The sequence below is a fragment of the Dipodomys spectabilis genome, unplaced genomic scaffold (genome assembly GCF_019054845.1).
Source record: "Dipodomys spectabilis isolate Male_0828 unplaced genomic scaffold, ASM1905484v1 ptg000224l, whole genome shotgun sequence".
NCBI lineage: Eukaryota > Metazoa > Chordata > Mammalia > Rodentia > Heteromyidae > Dipodomys > Dipodomys spectabilis.
The window spans coordinates 204,145-214,000 of record NW_024870901.1 but is presented as its reverse complement, the minus strand read 5'-3'; the positions used below and the strand labels follow the sequence as shown (position 1 = coordinate 214,000).

The following is a 9,856-nucleotide window of genomic DNA, read 5'->3' as shown; positions in this document are numbered from 1 at the left end:
ACCTTAAAACAATGTTATTAGGGGCTGGGAATGTGGTTCAGTGGTACAGTGCTTGCCTTGCATGCATGAGGCCCTGATTTCTCAGTACCACATAAACAGAAAAAGTTAGAAATGGCGCTGTGGTTCAAGTGGTAGAGCACTGTCCTTGAGATGAAGATCTGAGGGAGAGCACCCAGGCCCAGACTTTAGGCCCTACAATTGGCAAAAACAAATACAACCTAACTGAAAAAACAACAACGTTAATTCCTTTTATTCTATGCTGGCCTTCACATGGCACATTATTATCTTTTGTAATACTCTCAACTAGAAGTTTACAGACAAGTTTATATGAATAAAAAACACACTGGAAAAAGTAAGGGACAGAGTTTCCTTCAAGCCTTGGGATTCTTTTCTTGTACAGTAAAAAGGAAAGCACAAGTTAATTTGAACTTTATCATTTCTCTGTGTTCAATTCCTCTCCTGGGATCAGTTTCCACAAAGTCCAGTAACAATCATTGGTGCTTCTTGAGGTCTAATGAATGTTTTCTGTCTTCATTGAAATAACACAAGGACACTTTTGGACATGAGGTAATAGGTGTTTCAGAGACAACTTAGTAAAAGAGAAAATATAAAATTTATTTTGTTTATAAATACATTATCCATGAGTACATTTAGTTCAAACTTCATAATTGCTCTGCAAATTAAGCCAAATTTTAAATGGGAAGAAGGTCCTCAGATCATTCTTTTTGTGAGTGTATTTGTTGTGCGTTATTTCCCTAGTGCACACGAATTAACAGTAAGAGAAACATTTGCAACAATAGGAGAAAGAGAAGTTCTGTGTTTAAGTATAAGGGTTCAATACAATATAGAAGACTACAAATAAGACAACATCGAAACAATAAAGCCAAGTCCAATATGTAGATTTATGGGAGTGTTCGTAAGTGGAATATGAAGTATGAGGCTTTTCCCTTTCTCAATCATGTTTGCTAATCGCACAAATTTTTAAAAGTAGAATGGAAGAATAATTCTGGTTCCAATGAAAGTCAGATATAAGGGCATGGACTTAACTGGAAAAACAAGTCCATCTTGAGAGAGCAGGGATTATACTGGCAATGAACTAGTGGCTAAGATCACATTTCTTTTTCTTTCCTTTACTTGCATTTTGTTGTTGTTGTTGGTCTTGGCACTTGAACTTTGGGCCTGGGCACTGTCCCTCTGCTATTCAGCTCAAGGCTACTGCTCTACCACTTGAGCCACAGTGCCACTTCCAGTTTTCTTGTAGTTAATTGGAGAAAAAAGTCTCTGGGACTTTCCTAGTTGGGCTGGCTTAGAACCCCAATCCCCAGATCTCTCCACCACGCAGCTTAAGATCACATTTCTAACAGTGTACACTCAGCATATGCAATGTGTATGTTCATCTATCTTTATATGAATTTTTGAGTTAAAAATGTGGGCTACAGCTTAGACTTTCCACTCACAAAAATGTTTGTAGTTTAAAAGTTGATACTTCTGGAGATACAAAACCTAAGAATGTAAAGCAGTCTGGGAAGTTCAGTTTGCATGCAGCCTGGGCAGAACAGTCTTTGCCACACTACCAGCCAAAACTTGAATTGGAAGAATGTCTCAGATGATGGAATACCAGGCATGAGCAAGATTGATGAATAAGAGCTTGAGGCTTTTGCATACATACATACAAACATACACATACACACAGAGGCACTTATATGTGCACACACAAATACACAAATGAAACAACTCTTAGAATATGTAGAAAAGTTTAAAAATAGCAATAGAAAATATGTCCTGAGTAAGAATTAAGAGATGAATTTTAATATTAGAAAGTCCTCATGAACTTTCTTCAAAAAAGTTTGAGACTATTACATAAGTAGGGACGAGAGATAGTAAGAGAGTCAAGTAATTATTATTAAAGGGATCAAATGAATCAGAGATCCCAGCAGGTGCATCTGAAAATGATCATATCCTGTGTCAAATGTTAGAAGATCTTCTAAAATAGTACATAAACACTCTGAGCAGTCTGTCTAGTGGATAATATCATTGGAGAAGTTCAGAATTGCTAGTCTATGTCTAGATTAAATAAACCAACAAACATGGCAGGGCAATGTGATACAAACTTGGAATTCTAGCACTCAGACTAAGATAGGAGATTAGAGAGTGGAATTAAATAGTGATACATTTCCTGGACCAGGTAGTATAATTTTGTCTAATAAAACAAACCAAACAACAAGAAAGAAATACACAGTTGGAAGTTTGGGCTAATTTTGTTATTATGTTTTGAGAAGTCAAGTTTCCTATTGAAATGCAACTCGTATATAATCTTCAGTTTTGTTTTAAATGCTCTCTTCATTACAGAACATTCCTAGATTCAAAATGGCTCATGATTCCCACCCAAAATTTGAAAAAGTAAGTAAGCATCATTCTGTTGGATTCCAAAGAAATGAGGAAGGATTACAAAATCTTAAGCCTAGAGAAATTTCAAAGTTCATCTAAAGCAGGACTTTGTAGATCTTGCTAAATTAGAATTTAGAGTTAACATAAATATTTTAGTTTTGCTTGTAATTTCATATTTTATAGGAAGCTACAAAATTTTTTTTGAGTAGAGGGTTTAATTGACAAATTCACAAATGATTCTGGCATTCTATTTGCCTAGAATACGCTTTCAAGAGAGTTATAATTAGATCTTAGTTAATAGAAAATTCCAACAATTCATGTATAAAATGATAATGTAAATAATCTAGACAGAGTTGCCAACAAATCGATATTAAAATTTATAAATATAGAAAAATTGCAATTTTTGAGGGTTTTGTATAACATTGTATGAAGAGAATAATTGTGTGACATCTTCTTTCTTCTACCTATATGTAACACAGGAAGCAATTTCCTTAATTACGTGCCTCTGTATACAATGAGAAAAATGCTACATTTGGGGTTTGTTTTTGTTTTATTGGTTTGTCCTAGGGCTAGAAATCTGGGCCTGGAAACTGTCTCTGAGCCTGTTTATGCTCAAGGCTCGTGCGCTACCACTTCAATCTCAGTGCCACCTGTGTCTGACTTTTTCTGAATTTATTGGATATTTGAACCATAACCTTCTGACCTTAGCATCCTAAATATCTGTGATAGTTTAAAAAAGTATAACTATAAATAACATTTGCAAGTGTTCTGATCTCAAGAATCTCACTGGGGGAAAATGATGCAACCCAGTTAATTGTAGTATTCTTTCCAGAACAAGGAGAGAATCACATTATCAGAGGTGTAGTATTTTTTTCACAATAGAGATAAGCTATTCATGATGTGAATTAAGGGAATATTAAGGTGCACTTTACAAGTTGGAAATTATTGGACTAGGATGACTTTATGGCATAAATCTTTGGATTTATGGTTCATAGAAATTATAGCTTACTCTGATAAAATTTGCTTACTCTTGAAGAATTAATTACAGATGCTTCATAATTTTATCCTCTACCAGAATGTGGCTATTTTTCTGTTGACTTCTCAATCTGTAACACTCCATTGGAAACTGCATCTATTGCAAAATTACATAACATGCAAACAGGTACTGTTTTGAATCTCTCAGGTATGGAATGTTCAGAATTTAAAAATGAGTAGTTATTAGTCATAGGAATTTTGAGGAACACATATATTCTGTCCTCTTAACAACTCATTTACTTTTAAAAGTTATGGATTTCCATAGAATTAAACTATATTCGGTTTTAGTATGAGAAAGTACTAAATTTTTCCTTTTTTCAAAATATTGTCAAGTTTATTGTGAAAATATTGTCTAGTTGGATAACATTCAAGTTGATGACTCTCTGATAAAAAAAGGAGTAATCAATTCAAATTAGATGACAAATAGTATTGATTTTTAAAAAGTTACTACATAAAATAATATTTACTATAACAATACAGTGAAATTATTTTTTATGTAGCTTATTTTTTAATTTAATTTTATTGTCAAATTGGTGAACAATGGGTTACAGTAATTGTAAGGTAGTGAATACATAACTTTTCAAACTTTTACCCCCTCTTTCATTTTTCTTACACTTTTCTTTTACCTCAATACTCCTCACAAGTTTTAATGTACATTTCCAACATATTGTCTTGTGAGTATTGTTATTGCATTGGCTTGCCCTTTGTCCTTTGTCTTGCCATTTTGTTGTTCCTCTTCCCTTCCCTAATTAAGGTAAATGTATACACAATACACAGGGCACAAAATCAAATACAGCCGATGCCAAACCATAGGTGGAAAACCCAAAGAAAATAGAAATCACATAGTACATTAAAAACAACTGCAAAAATATCTCTGTTTCCATACCTTGGAGTTAATTTTGCTCAGCATCAGCTTATATGTTCATATAAACACATAAAGCCACTGGAAAATAATAGCTGCATGGACACTATATCATATAAACAACATGTTACTGTTTTTGATGGAAAAGGTTGAATTAGGATTGGGGAAAACGTGATTCTGATAAAGGAATTTCAAAAGAGTTTAAAAATTATGACAGGTATATTTTAATTGTTCAAATTTTTAACAAATTAGCCTATTAAGAAAATTGCCTGGGAAAATAGGCTTACATGCAAAGAAAGCTATGGAGACCTAGTTGAGAGGGAGCAATGTGGGTAAAGATAGCTCATTTTCACACTAAACAAACTTCAGAAACCTTACTGTAAATCCTGTAGGTTCCCTTGAGAATTGTCCTTACCCAGGAAATATACTCTCACTGTGTGAAATTCAGAGTTCTTAAGAAAACTAAGACATCAAATTTTGTGAATTGACCTTTAATTACCAAAATTATTCTTTGAAAAAGATAATTTGGGTCAAAATATTTAGGGAGAAAGGGCCCTTCAAAATGAAAGAAGGTATTGGGTTCACACTTTTCTGTTTGTAACACTTTCCACAATGTCTTTGCACGTGAAGCACTGAAACACAGAAAAAAATCTGATTGGTTACGCCAATGATTACACATTTCTAAGTAGCTCACAAAAAATAATATCCTTATTAACATGAGGTAGTGAAGACTTCTCTTATTACATAAGCCAAAAAGTTTGGGATCAGAAAAGAATTGAGAAAATTGAAAGGGTAAGAAAACAATGTTCTTAGAAGCCCTATCTAAGCATACTGACTTCAGCAGTGGAGGGAGGCCAAAAATTTTGATATAGATTGTCTTAATATTTTTGCTACCTAAAGTGATTTTACAGAGCCTATTTGGCTCACTATAATGTAGAACAGTTTGAATGAGGACAGGAAAATAAATTCTACGTCCAAATGAGGCAACTTAAAAGAGTTTTAAAAGAGAAACCATGAAGATGTAGCGGGGTGGGGTGGGGAGGAGATCTTATAGTCTTTCAGCTTCACTGGACTTGAAGTCAAGAAGCTGTGCTTAATTGGAAATCAGGGAAGAGCTAAGAGGAGGACATAGAATTAGGACATAGAAGCATTGTCCTTTGTAATAGACACTGTTACCCAAGGTATGGATGATTTAACTCTATTCTGTTCCATACATCTTGCTGAGCAAATGCAAGACCAAGAAAAAATAATCTATTGAAATAATTTTGCAAAGAATAACTTCACTGATCCTGATATGGTATCTAAGGAGAGTCTTAAGAGAGAACATAAAAGTGGAGTATACTTCGGTTTCCTCTAAGCATCTTGTTAGCAAAATATATCTTTGAGGTTAGAAGTGATTGAACCAAAAAGTAGTGGAGTACTTATTTTTGTGGAACTTTAGACACAAGAAGACTTTCAAGGTAAAAGAAAAAAAGTATAGGTAAATATTTGTGATCACAGCTTCTTGGATCGGTTTTTTGGAGACAAAGTTTTACATTAGAGTTTGTCCTCATTAACATAGATGTTGGATTTTCGTGGCAACCAAATGCAACGGTGAAGCTTAATGGACTCCCTTGGACAAGTAAACAGCATGGTAGAAAAAAAATGGCAAATAATATTTAGTAAATTAGTTTGGCTAATTATTTTGCCAGAACAAAGAATGAAAGATGTAATTCAAAATCACTTGACTTAAAAGTATGAAGAAAGAGTAGTGAAGAGAGATGAGAGAAAACATAGAGGACTCTTCTGTCTCCAGTGGAGTAATGGATTCTTGATCTTGTTTCTTCCATTCTATCTTCACAAGCTATCAAGTGTGGCTGAGGACTGGAGTATCCATTGCAGACAAAGAGAACTCACAGAAGAAAATATTTGCAGCAGATGTAGGTGATTCACAACCTTAGACAATCTACTTAAATCTGTTCAAAATTCTCTGCTACCCCAAACTGCCCTCTTTGAACAGCTTTGTTTGCTATTCCCAAGACTACCCTTCATAAACTATTTAAAATTTTGAGAGGTCATATACATCCTCTCTAGAGATTGCTGTTTGGTTGTGATTTTTGTGTGTTTTTGTTTTTTGTTGTGTTTTTTAATTAAATTTCAAAAGGTTGTGCAAGTGTATTGCAATAAATATGTCCATCTAATTGTCCAATGCTCCTGGATCAGAGTGACTCCTTCTATCATTCTCAACCAACCCCTTCTTTAAGATGTATTTCAGAATTATCACTTCCTTTATCACATGTGTACATTGAGTATTCTAGCTGTACTTGCCCCTTGTTCCATTTTTCATTCATTCTGTCTTTACTATTATTCCTCTCTGGTTTCAACTTCCTGATAGTCATTCTGTTAAACTGTTAATATTTTGAAAGGTTTATATACTATCCATGGAGTTTCAATCCTGCATACACTTGAACTGATGTCAGCTTATATTTCCATAATTCATTCATCTGCAATAACAATTTGCAAGACTGGAGATGTGAAGCACCTAGACATGATTTTATTCTCATCCATTTGTAAGATTAATCTTTAGTCAACAAGAAAGTTTAAAAATGGCTTAGAATATATTCCTAACTACCAAATTTTATAAATGGCTTTGAAAAAGGTTTGTGATTATTTTATTTTACATGGGATAATATTTTCTACTACCTATAAGTTTTGGAATAAGAAGAAGACTTGGTAGAAATAGAAGACAGATTTTATGTTTGTCACATCTCTGATGAGTACCCATATTCATGACTTTAAGTCATATTTCTTACTATGTTAGACTGATAGGTAAAACATAAAACAACATATGATAAAGCAACTATTTGTGACTTTTTAAAATGTACCTTAGTAAGTGATTAAACTTACTTTATTAGCTAGTGTTTGGGTTTGAATTATGGGAGGTTTTTCTATTTGACACATTTCTGTAAGGCACCTACTGAACAACACAAATGGTGGATGGTACTATTTCTACACTTTAATGAATGGTTGAACCTGTTTGGCATTAGTGCTGGGTAAATAAAACAACTCTATTGTAACTTGCACCCTAAACTTGAAAAATTTGTAATGTCAATATTGTCTACTTGTCAAATGTTATTTTGGTGAATGTGATTTTTAAAAGATTATTTGAAAAGGAATCTGTTTTCAGGAGATTAAGTGTAGGTTATCGTTGGTTTGAGAATGATAACATTTTTATTCTACAGAAACAAGTTTTACTGAAGTACCAGTATTTTGAAGCATTAACGATCTTCTCAATTAATGTTTTTGTGAATTATGTTTGACCTGTAAGTCAAGTTTTCCTAGCCTTGGTAGACCAATTATGGATCTATCGTTCTAGGAACTATTTTTTTTGCCTACTTATGCTGGACTGAAATCTTTGAGTAATCATTAGAAGAGGGGTATTAAAAATAATTTTGTGACATTTGTGATCTTGGTCACTCATATGGGCTGGTCATTTGTAAACTGAAAGTTTGAATTACTGTACTTTCTCTCAGATTTTGTGATTTCATCTTTCATTTTAAGTTGCATTGCATTACACAATTGCTTACCACTAATTCCGGTGTCATAAGGAATTGAGATGGATTTTCAATTACTTTCTGTTGGCATGTTTCATGAGCCTAGGTGAGAAATCTTCCCCTTGATATCAGATGAAGAGGATAACTAAGACCTGGGATCCTAGGACCCGTGGGTCCTGCAGAAGAATAATACCTTTTAGATATCATATCAGCAAAATTTGGGTACAATCAGTAGAAATGCTTCAGAAATATAGAGAAAAACATTTTGCAACCAGTGAGTTAAAACAATAAACAGAGCATCAGAGTAAAATCCCTTATAGATTAGAGGCAAACAATTGTTTTTTTTTACAATGTGAATTCAGAAGACCAAGAATACATAGAACATATCACAAGTTTATACCAAAGACATTGCATTGATACTTTTTATATTCTAATGTACATTCTAAACCTTATTATTTATATTCCAATCTATTTATTGTAATAAATATCTATTTATTTGTCAAATTATCAATTAATTCTAGTAAGTTTCACTGTGTGAAATAAAATATCAGCACGTATAAATATAAAATATATAACTATAAAATATAAGAAAAAAGGCACATGTTTTGCAATGTTCTGTTGTGGTTAGGGTATCAAAGGCAACTGTGTTTTAAAATATTATTCCATTATTTCTACCTCAGTGTTTGGTAGAGTTGGACCTAAAGCTTTATCATTTGGAGATTTACAGCATAGAGACAAGAGGAAACACTGTGATTAAAACATTACCAATTTAAGGTCTAATATCGAGGAGAAACATATAGACTTCTCTTTTAACTATGAAAATATTTCATGAAAGAAAGGCAGTAGTGTAAATTCCTGCCTGGATGGATGGTAGACTGGCCAGGACATTTGGTAATCATGCATGTGAAAATTTTTTTCACCTTCTTGGCTTTAGCTACTATTGAAATGTTAGGTATAAAAAACAATTATATTTTGATAAAATACCTTCTAGCCTAAATGATTCTGTCTTAACTGTTTATCTCTCTATGATCCCTTTTAACTAATATTAGTTTTGTTCCAATAAGAAAATCTATGCTGTCAGGGTAAGATATTCTGGTTGGTCTGTTGCTACAGGGAAGAAGAATAAAGGGTCAGGTAGACATTTGTACCAGTAAGACATCATTTAGGAATTTTTAAGCTGCAGAAGTTTAGACGTAGCTCTTAAGCAAGGCTTACTTTGAATCCATTAGCTCCACAAAGCTAACTCAGTTTATAAATAAGTACTTGAAAAACAATCACCTTTGGACCTAGCTATAAAGGCTTCAAAGTATGATCAAATTTAAAATGAAAAAGACTTAAAATAGTCATTGACAAAAAAATTGCAAATGAGAGCAATCGACCAAACAATATAAGCTTTTCCCAATATACACAGAATTTTAGAGAAGTAAGATCAATAACATTTTTAGGAACAATAAGGTTTCCTAGTTACAAACAGTCAACCAAGGATATATGCCTGTATAAAGATTGCATCAATAACTACTTAAATTTACAGGATACTACATGCTTCAGCAGGACGTTTACCCAAATTACTACAATATAGAGATTATCATGGCACTTGCACAAGGATGATATGAAAATTTGTGAAATATTCCATATTTTTCATTCTTGAGATGCAAGAAATGAAAAACAGTTATTAAAAAATTGATTACAAAAATACAAGTCGTTATGTCGAAAAATAAACTTTACAACTTTGTGTGGGTGGAGGGGTAGAGGGAGGATTGAGTGGGGGAGCAGGGGAAGGATGGGAATGGATGGGAAGGGTAAATACAGGAGGAGGCTACAATGCTTGATAAGAAATGTACTCATTATCTTGCCCGTGTAATTGTAACCCCTCTGTACAGTATTTTCACAATAAAAAATTAAAAAAGGCAAATGAAACAATATATGTAATTCATTGAACTGAAAGTTAGTTTGACATCAGTGCGTTAAATCCTCACCTTAGAATGGCCTTTACATAGCATAATCTTTACAAAACATTTGAAATTGGATAACATTGTCA

At 33.2% G+C, this 9,856-nt stretch overlaps 1 pseudogene; it reads left to right on the top strand.

Moving 5' to 3' along the window:
• The first annotated feature begins 9,357 nt into the window (after positions 1-9,357).
• LOC122123160 lies at positions 9,358-9,457 on the top strand (annotated as a pseudogene).
• Positions 9,458-9,856: the final 399 nt, after the last annotated feature.